Genomic DNA, 9657 nt, shown 5'->3' on the forward strand with positions numbered 1-9657 from the left:
TCATTACTAACTGTGACGTGTTGAACATGAACACAACTAATTTCCGTTTCAGAGGTTGTACCAACAAATTGGTTTTTTCTAATCAACTCTTCCATCTTAATTAGGTCATCTTTTGCTGTCAGTACCAGTGGGAATTACGCTTTACTGTTCAGGGTCACATGGTATCATTATGCGATTTAAGTAAATTGCAGTCTTTTGGGATACTTCGAAGGCAAATACAAATAAAATGTGCAGATATTTAGCTTGGCATCGACAAAATCAGGACAATCAGTCTCAAGATAAAGTGGGACACCGAGGGAAATAAGATCGCTCAAAATTTGTAGAAGGCAAATAAAGCCATATGTAAAATCGCCTTGCTTGCACTATTTTATTATACCACTAACAAATGCCTCATTAGTTTCCGTTCGCCATCAATAAAGCCAGCAACCGAATCTCTATACTTGAGCGTGATTCGCGCCCACCTGATGAGATGGAAATGTCTTTTTTCATTTCCTACACGCACCATTCATGATAAATTCTTCGTACTGTGCACTCTCACGGCGTGGGCAACTTCGACTAATGCACTGAAGCCGATTGACTAATTCGCTGACATTGATCCAGCTTGGTGACCTTATTATTCCTCATTATTTGATAATGGACTCTACGGGACTCGTTCAGATAATGCTACGTATCATGCATCTAAAATGAAAGAATGAATCTTTTCACTCAAACTTTCACAAAACAAACTTTCAACCATTCTTTTTCAAAATAGAGAAAAAAGAACTGAGGTCGCCGTGCACATTTTGGTGCTAGAGAAACAAATTACTCAATACTTACAGACAGATAGCCACCTTCCATATGTTATCTCTATAGGAGAAATAAAATTCCTGATTTTCACAAAGCTATAGGCCAGTGAAAACTTCTTTTACTCCATAAGCCTCAAAATGAACGACCGCAAATGGTTGGCCAAAAGAATATTTTAAATATTCGAAGGTCCTCGAGGAGCATTCTACCTTGAGGGACAAAGTCGGCCATTTTTCATGAATTGTATTTGATACGAGATACTACTTATATTGTTTGACATGTTAGAAGATACTGAATGAATGGGTGACCATGCATATATTCGACCCCGGTATTAGACAGATAAATGAAACCATCGCAAAAATGAATACAGTATCGTCATCGAATGTCATACTCGTAACTAACGACTTTACAGCTAGATGACTAAGCTTCCCGGAATGAGTACTGTTATGATATGTCAATTTCTATATGCGATAATTTGTCACTATTATATGCTATAATATGTTACAATAGAGCTCTTTATTGTCATTTCCAGGATTGAATAAATTTTCGCTATACGTCGCGAAAGTGATCGATGTTGTACGGTTTTTTATTGTCGACGAAACAGCAATAAATGTGTTCTCCTCCAATATTGTCAAAGTTTTATATTCCATGATAAACAGATTTTGAACTATCAATGTCGCATTAAAAGATATGCATGACGTGTTGTCGAGAATGTTTTTAAGGGTATGTGAAAACACTAATTTTTCATTCGCCATGTTCAAAAAACAAAGATATTTTCTTCATTTTCTTCCTAAAATTATATTGAAATATGAACTGTTCGCCGTGCATACATAAATCATACTATGGAATATACAATAATTATTGTTAACAAATCAATAGTAGCACGGAGTAAAATCCACAGTTGTCAATCATAAGATTGGAACGACACACAAACAGGAAGGGTATATTGACAAGCGAAATAGTTTTGTCAGTTCACAAGAATAATCAAAACCGATGGCAAATACATCAACCGTTACAGGTAATGGAGATATAAATACGTCTAGATCGTACCTTCAGTGTAAATTTGTGAAAAGATTTCATTGGCAGGTCTAGGGAGATGTTCTGATCATGATATTTGAGTAAGTGCAGTAATCCATTAGTGTCCTTAAGTTGACCTTAACAGATAACACTTGAAAGACTCTTACACCAGATTTGATTGGAATGACAACAGCAATTAAAGTGAAGCTTGATGTCCTTCCATATGTTCAAATGAGCCAGATCTTGTCTGTAATAGCTTTACCTGTTGTTTCAAAGGGAATCTCAATACTATGAGACTAGTTTCCATGGTTATTGCTTTTCGATGCACGTTGCATAGTCCTACATAAATATTGACAAAACGCCTGCGGCCTGTAGTTGTCAAAATTATAACCTGGACTCCATGCTGTTACCCTGACAACTAATTTCCCGACTGGAGGAGTTTTTCTCAGTAACAGTGCCCTGAGGGATATTGAGTTGTCTATAAACAACGATCACTCTAGGCTCGAAATGATGAGTGTTGGATACCTGAACCTAAATTCCACAGATAGAGTAATAACATCGGTTGAACGCCTGAAGTCAAACCTAGAATCGGGAGTGAAGCAATCGTAAAACGTTGTGTGATATTAGTGCATGGGAGTAATCTCTCCTATATCACTGCCGTCTTGGATTTTATTGAAGAAGAACATATGAAAGGACTCGTGTCGCGCCTCGAGTGTCAAGTTAAAATATCAATAAGTACTTCTTGAAGCATAAAAGTCGATAAAGTGGCATTTTTAGATGAACCTTGAAAAAGCAGAAGAATCTTCACTGCATATAGTTAGTTCCAATACCAGGATACAGAACGTTCATTTACATGAAGCTGCTCTTTGGAGTGGTTATGCCAATAGACGTCTTAAGGTAAAGGGCGACGAATTCGGACGCGCACACACTTTAGAACGTTTCTGCGCAGATTTAACTCCAGCCTGTCGCAAATGGGTTACTTTGTAGCGCATGTATTTAACATCACCTGTCATTGTTGAAATTGCGCTTTTACCTAATTTTTTGACCCAGTCTCTTAGAAATACATGTGACCTATAACCTTGTCATATTTTGACCCCCTAGGAAGCTGGTTTTTATTCAATATGAGCAAAAAATTAACATTTCTCTCCCATTTACATGGCGCATATTACCCATTCACCTGGAGATATTGTAAAAAGTAGCGTGGTGACACCCTTTTATTAAAAGTGTAAACTAAATGGTATTATGTCAGGATTTTATTCGCCAAGTTTGGTCAAAATGACACCATTCAAAGCGACAGGAAGAAAGTTTGAAAATTACGTAGTGATATAATTTCGATATCGTCATTTTGTAATCGATACTTATGTTAAAATTTCTTCACAAACATCATGAAAACTATACATTCGATAGATATGGATCTTAAGTCTTGGTATTTATTAAAATTAACTCATTTGCTAAGCTTTTTTGAATTGCTTTCTTTAGTTTAAGTAAATTATATCATTTTTATTTATTTCTAACGACGCAATTTTAACGTCCGTTTCCATGGAAACGAGCGTGGTGACCCCCATTTTTTATTTTATTTTTGCACTTGCACAACTTCCAAGAATATTTGTGCAAAGTTTCAAGAAAATGACACCACAACTTAATTTTGACGTAATTCGTAGTACTTCACCTTAATATCCTCAATGGCTCTGTAACTCGCAGCAACAACACGTTGGCAACTTTAAGCGCAGCATTTTAACATTATAAGATTTGTACACAGTTTCATGCCTATCAATACTATCAGTAATATTACAACAAGAAGCGAAATGGAAACGTGCTACATTTTCTTCGTAGGAAAACAAAATACATAAAAAAGAGTCACATCTGGTGAATGTTACTACTACGTGAGGACAAGAAATTTAGTACAAAGAGCATTTTGAAAAAGATCTCTGAAAAACAAAAGAAATATACCTGGCTACCCGATCTTGAAACAATCTCGCCCGTTGAATAGATTTTTCCCTCTGTATAGGCAATGGTTCTTTCAAATAACAGTTGGGTCTACGCTTTCAGACCTCCATGCCCTACATGTAAAAGATAAATCACACATAATAATTTTAATCACATATCAAACTTTGTGACCGTCGATTTAGCACAAGACTTTAGAGTAATTTGTACCTAAGATCAGATATCAATATGTTGTTGTTCCATGTAAAATGTACAAATACGCTACACCGTTTAGTAGACATATGGGAACCTAACTAGCACACTTCTATAAAGCAATCATCTGTGTTGAATGAATAAATGGTATTTGAACTCTGGCAATCTCATCCTAACAACAGATTTCGTGTTGACGTAAGTATGGTGAACAGATCTAGCCCGTGACTGAAAATAAAGTCTGTAAAATATGTTTGGCTGGGAAAATATGTGGAAATATTTTCTTCAACACATGATATCACATACATATTATTTGGTATTCTTCTATTCTATACCAGAGGCAGAAAGGGCTTTTCAAAATTAAAAGTAAGCTAGGTGTAACTTTTGGTATTATGCCAATATTTTTGTCCCGTTTTTCGACTGCAGTTTTGTTCCACTATTTGATTGTGAACGTGACCTCCATGTGAGTAATGAGCATTTTTACCTTGATCTACAACTAATTTCATATCCATAACAATAAGTGCTCTTCATTTTATTTGTGAAATAATTAAATAACATAACACGTATATTAAAACACGGTTAACTTCAAGTGAATTACTTACAATCGTTGGCATATTTGCACGTACAGGAGTAGAGGGCATGGAAGAAAGATCTGAGGGTAGTGCTTTTTTTTCTCAGAAAGAACTTTAAAGTGATCACAAGAAACCCACAGTAAAACAAGAAAAATCCAGGCCCTAACCTATCCTGAGTAGAAAATGAATATGACATTACCTGCTCGCCAAAAAGTAGTTCAGTGGATTACAGCCTTATTCATACTTTTGTTTCACGTTTGATGTGTACCTGCATTTTTCTTATCGAAGGACAATTGAGAGAGCTACTCTTCCGGTATGTAACATTTCAAATTCATTTTGGTTTAATCGAGTAATGAGAGATTTGTTGCACTCATTGGGGTAGAGTGCTGTTTCCGTGAGTAATAAATAGCGCCCTCAAGGATACAAGACATCTCTTAGCATTATCGCTCGACGCTGCAATTTGAATATTAATGCACGTTCTGTATATTAGTATGAATAAAAGTTCAGTATTCAATGTGGGGACGTGAACCTTGTCCTGTTTCTTCCGAACGCGCTAGTACTTCATGCAAATGCATGTTCTGTATATTAGTAAAGATAAAAGTTTAGAATTCTATGTAGGAACGTTTGTCATTTCCTATTTCTTCTCAGTGAACGTGCCACATGTAGTTTATTGACACTTCCTGAAGTGCACATCGACGAGTTGACTGCATACTTGTGACAGCCATTGCTATGATGTATGAGATGTCAGTCTAAAAATTCTGAAAAGTTTGCTGTTTCACTCTTAATTCTAGGTTTGACTTCAGGCATTAAATCGGCCTTATTATTCTGTCTGTGAGTTTAGACTCAGGTATTCAACATTCATCGTTTCCAGCCTCGGGGCGGGGCGATCAATGTTTATAGACGACCTTATATCCTTGAAACAACCGCGCTAGTCTGGAAATTGCCAGTCATAGAATTGCGAGAAGTCCTTGTAATACTTCTTACGTCTTGATTCTCGAAGAATTTCGATAAATATACAAGACGATGCAACGTCTATCGAAGTGCGGTAACCTTGGAAACAGTTTGATGCAATTAATTCGTACCTTCAATTCTTGATATTTGAAAAGCACGTAATGTTATTGTTTATGTTTGATGTCTTTCTTCCGATCAAATCTGGTCAGGGTTAAGTGGGGTTGAGGAGAAATTTTAAGTCTACAAAGATCAAACTTGATAGTGAGGACGTGAATGGCTTACTACACTGAAGGGAGAATGCGCCTCCAGTCGATGACAGATATTCAAACTCTCAAACTTTTACAGTACATTTTTGGTCTGTTACTGCAGAGGGTTTCTTTTTGAAGTTGAAATGAGTGAGTAACTACATTTTTCACCGGCTTATTTTTGTGAAAGTATAAAGTGTTTGTTTCCCCATAGAGTTATAACAGGAATGATGGCCATTTTGAATTTAGAGTGTCGGTAAACCTAAGTTTGCACGGTGGCCCCTGATTGTTATTCTTGATTTCGAGAGGGAATAGTTTGACGACTCCTTGAGGAAAGTTTGGGCACAATTTTAAGATTTTGCAATATCAAGGCGCGAACTATCGAGGTAGGGGTAACTTTTCTTGTTATTCACACCAGAACACCCCTATAGGCTTGTCGGAGAAGTTTTTTCGTTTATTGACATCAGGCTACCGTCTACCATGTGTCACATGGCACATACTATTATAAGGATGAGCTAGTAATGTAGTCAATGTTATCGTTCTTGTCAACTTAACAACGGGGTACATTCAACATCTAAAACGCATCGGCAGAGTAAAGCACAAAGTTAGACCCCAGATAGAAGGAATTGAACAATAAAAAATACGGCTCACCATAGCTGCTCACATCCAAACTACACCACATTTAACATCCAGAACATTAACACCAAATGAAATCACTGTGACAGAGGTCAGCGGAGACTCAGAATTACGCACGTCTGACTCTCAAGAAGCCAACTCTATTATTCATATCATTGGTTTAGCAAATTGACACTCTTACGACAGAGTCACTGAACGTTCTGAGCTGAGAGCATTTAGAATGGCCGTAACACTGATTTTGACACGCTTAGTGGCACTTCACAGTTACTTTGTTAAGTGACTTTTTGGACTGGCAGAATTGCTAGTCATATTTATTGCATCAACTGATACATTTTAAGGTAGAATTTGCCTCAGGGACAGATATTAGGATTATTTTGTCCTAACACTTGTGGGGCTTACTTTGAAGCTTATCGTGTAAATAAATTTGTCACTGGCTTAGTTTTGCAAAAGTCGGGAATGGCAGCCATTTTGAATTTCAAATATCGGTAAATTTTGGGTAATTTATTTTTCTGGTTTCAAAACTTGCACTGTGACCCCTTGTTTTTAATTCTTGATTTTGAAAGAGAATGGTTGAAAAAGGTTTAAGTCTTTCATTTGAGAGGCGTGATCTACCTTAGCATTATATGTACGCTTTGCTGCTATTTGAGTGCACGGACGTATTACCACACACAGAGCTTATATATACAAAGTTTACTTTTCCAGACGTACAGTAAGATTACAGACAACAGTAGTTTTCCATGCTAGACCATCAGTGTGTACTATTATTTCGTGACATTCCTACACTCTTGTAGTCAAATTAGGAACTGCTTGTAACACATTTGTGTTCGCCTAATACATATTCGAAGTAAAGATTTCCAGCGCTTGGAGAGGTCTCTTGACTGATAACCAGCTTGGACTATTTATTACACACAAAACCTAAGTGTTTTAGTAAAGATAGTGGCACTTAAGGATGTACGAGCGGTACGCGCGCGTGGAATTTTTCACTTCCCATAGGATTACATTGAAATTTGCTTGAAAATCAATTTCTACTAATGTCATTTTCATGAAAATTTGCACAAAGCTCAGTCTAGAGAAATAAATAATACTGATCAAATAAAATTATATGGTCACCGCGCTAAATTTTGAGATAAACAGCATTGAATTATTTCGTCCATAGAAAATGCATTGGTGAAAAAATGCTGACTCAGCATTTTTTCTCACAAATGGCAAAATTCATGGTCTTTTATCTCACAAACGAGCATGGTGACCCCTATATTTTATCACACATTTTGATAATACTTACAAAGGAGAATCCAAAAATTGACAATTTAGAGAAATGACATTACTTTTAATTTTACCGATCGTACATCCTTAATACTCCAGTCGTTTTATAAAGGATAGCTAATGCCCTGAGAGTTTTTGTATTCTTTTCTGTTGTCTGGAAAAAGACACATGAGGACCAATATTGACCTTACATGTTGTGTACATGCTAAGTGATCAGTCTTATCATCTTCTCTATAGTCTTTTTCTATGCTGCGCTAAAACTCCGCTGTGATGTGATGTGATAACGTGAATTATTTGCGAATTGCGTTTGCAGACATTACCTTAATGGATTGATGTGCTTGCGGATGATATCTAATTTCTGAACATAGTCCGTTGAATTATTACTTTAATTCGCTGTTTTGCTTTTTAATGTGATATACAATGAATTGCACGAATAGACCTTTAATATTACTCAAAACCAGTCATACTTGTGACATCTGCAAGGCCTTCATAACTCTTCAGAGAATGTCTTTTTAAATATGAATGCGTCAGTTAAAAGTTTTTAATGGAGATAATTCATTTATTATTTTCTAGCGAAAACGTACGATAGCCGATTGCATTATATAATCAATCTCAATAAAAGTGCATGATAAGCTTATGTCGCATGGAAAGCCGAGTTCGTAAATTATTAGGCGGATTAAAGGTTGTCCAAGATATCATTATGCAGGCCTTTACAGACATAGGTCATTCCATACATCATTTCACTTCGAGGAATAATAATTGACTAAAATAATTTCCTTGCAAGTTACATTTTATATCTACTTTGAATTTTTATAGAAATGACAATTATGTTCGGTTATTTTCTCACAAGGGAATTACCTGACTGAAAAGTCAAAAAACAAAACATTCGTTCCAGTTTTAGGATAATCCGCGCCTCAAAATTGAAAGACCCAGCTTTTACTCAGACTTCACTGAAAGAAAATTTAAACCATTTTCTTTCGAAATCAAGATCAGGGGTCACCATGCAAAATTTTGTACTAAAGAAACAAGTCACCCTTGCCGACGCTTGAAATTCAAAATGGCCGCCATCCCTTTGTTAACTCGAGGAGACGCAATTTTTTGATTGCCAATGAAATATCTATTTGCTATACCAATTCATAAGCTCTGCAAGTGATAGACGAAAAAAAAAACGTAAAAGTTATAGGGTTTGACTCTTTGTTAAAAAAGCGCATTCTACTTCAACGTAAATCAGTCCCATGCACGTTTTTAATGCCATCAGCATTAAAGTTGGTTTCATTTCTTCAATTTCATGACGAAGAAGGATATCGGAGCTTACTTGTTCACGATAATATGACATTGAAATTAGCTGCCTTTACCTGTCAGTTGAAGTTGCTGGAAACCCAAGTAAATTACTTCCAGCCTCTCCCTGAATTACAATACGTGTAATGATTCGACGATAGTCGTTTACTTTGTAGTATACCAGAAAGAATCAAGTGGGCATTTCAAATTTTCACCAAGGTAAGCCAGGTTTTACGATCGGCGTCTGACAGCCTGTTTGCGCATTTTTCCCATATCAAAGTATGTCATTAGGTAGCCTTGTCCCTAGACGAAGTATTTTTTGTCTTCGGAGGAGTATGGCGAAGGCCAAAAATCTCTGAAGGCAAAAATACTTCGTCTTGGGAGTAGGCTAGTCATTAGGCGGCAAATGTTTTATAAGTCATGTGAGTGACGCACGTAGTCCTCTAGTTTGTGTATAGTTCAAATAACAAGCTTTACACGATGTTTTCACTCTCAGACTTGTAAAAATGGTCTCCCTGACGACTTAACGAGTTTTCCCGCTCAGCATGGCGCGCGACGTGTTCATGAGTAAACAAAACAGCAAGTTTTTATTGGCGGCCTTGAAGTGCCTTGCACGTTCTATTCAGCATTTATTTATCAAGTATATTAGGTATTCCCTTATGCTGTCTGAAAGTGTTTGTGTAGAGATGGGAACTTTATGAGATACAAAGGAAACAGAGAATAAATGTTTATGTAATATGATGTCGCTCATCTTAGCCATCAATTAGCATGTTGAATTA

This window comes from Ptychodera flava, chromosome 19, assembly GCF_041260155.1.
Source record: "Ptychodera flava strain L36383 chromosome 19, AS_Pfla_20210202, whole genome shotgun sequence".
NCBI classification, from domain to species: Eukaryota; Metazoa; Hemichordata; class Enteropneusta; family Ptychoderidae; genus Ptychodera; species Ptychodera flava.